The sequence below is a fragment of the Penaeus monodon genome, chromosome 20 (assembly GCF_015228065.2).
Source record: "Penaeus monodon isolate SGIC_2016 chromosome 20, NSTDA_Pmon_1, whole genome shotgun sequence".
Lineage (NCBI taxonomy): Eukaryota > Metazoa > Arthropoda > Malacostraca > Decapoda > Penaeidae > Penaeus > Penaeus monodon.
In genome coordinates this window covers 43,090,922-43,092,245 of record NC_051405.1, presented here as the reverse complement: position 1 = coordinate 43,092,245, position 1,324 = coordinate 43,090,922, and the positions used below count along the sequence as shown (strand labels likewise).

General features: G+C 39.7%; 1 long non-coding RNA gene across 2 annotated transcripts in view; it reads right to left on the bottom strand.

Annotated features, from left to right (window-relative positions):
• LOC119585847 overlaps positions 1-1,324 on the bottom strand; it is a 6,513-nt gene that overhangs the window by 964 nt on the left and 4,225 nt on the right. For both annotated transcript variants that reach the window (XR_005229907.1, XR_005229908.1), the window contains exons 5-6: positions 1,021-1,091; positions 80-151 (exon numbers count right to left, since the gene is read on the bottom strand). This is a non-coding gene — a long non-coding RNA (uncharacterized LOC119585847). The remainder of the gene's footprint in view (positions 1-79; positions 152-1,020; positions 1,092-1,324) is intronic.

The following is a 1,324-nucleotide window of genomic DNA, read 5'->3' as shown; positions in this document are numbered from 1 at the left end:
TGAACACGCAGGCCTTCAAATATTTATCCTTAGTGCTGTACCTTTACTCCCAATACAGAAGACCTACACCTTCACCTACCTGCACTATCATGGTATTTCCATTTCACTCCTGCTTTCTCAAACTCCAAGCAATAGTTCCAGCTTTGTCATTCTGTAATATAGAAGAAAGTTAGGCCATGGACATTTTGAAGTGTATGCTACTACTATTCCAAGATTAATGTATCTGGCATCACTTGCAGATTTGCAAAATGAAAACCTATCCATGATTCAGATCATTTTTCTGGCCCACTTTTGGCACTTGGTCATCCACGTGCGGATGTCAGGTATGGCGAAGAGGGCAAACTTGGTTACGTTTTAGAAATTTGAGAAATTAATCCAATTTAAATTAACCCTGAAATTCCAAATTGAAAGGATGTAAAGTAAAGGAGAGCCTGATATCACAATCTTATATGAAACCAGCACTACACCCAATGACCATGATACCCGTTGTGAAATGGTAAGTGCTTTTACATGCCCTTCCTAGAAGTTTCATTAGTTCAATTTTTTTATTTAGAAAAATTATGGCTAGTGAACAGTACAACAGTGGACAGAGAAGGGGGGGGGGGGCTTTTTTGTTTTTAGGGGGAAATGGTGTGTAAATTATGCTTTACAATATACACATTTTTCCCATGGCAACCTTAAGCCTGAGACAACAAAGTACAACCTACATAGGGTTAGTTTACTTAAAGTTGTGCATGCCAAGTAGCTGCTCCCTTTTTATCTATGGCTGCAGACCCTAAGGTGCATCCCCTCAAAAGTAAATTACAAGTTAATTTTATACTTGTTGGAAAATGCTGAATATTGAAGGCAAGAGTGAGCAAAAAGTGGGGGTAAAGGTTTCCCATGCTTCAAACTTTTCACATCATTTGCTGCAGGATATGCCTGCATTTACACAACTAAGACTGGGCCCAATGGTTTCACTCTAGGCTAGTGTAGGGGAGATGGGTAAGGTTGCCAATCAAGTTCACTGTCTTCACCAACCTGTGCTACATGCTGTTATTCCACTTCATTCAACTGTCACACTCCAGGAATCATTCCAGCTTCCAGACTTTCTGCAAGATAAAGGAAAATTAGGTCATGGACATTTAAAGTCAATGTTACTACTATTCCAAGGTTACTGTATCTGGCATCACTTGCAGACTTGCAAAATGAAAACCTGACCATGATTCAGATCATTTTTCTGGCCCACTTTTGGCACTTGGTCATCCACATGCGGATGTCAGGTATGGCGAAGAGGGCAAATATTTTGAAGATTACGAAAACAAAAACCAATACAAGTTAAGGC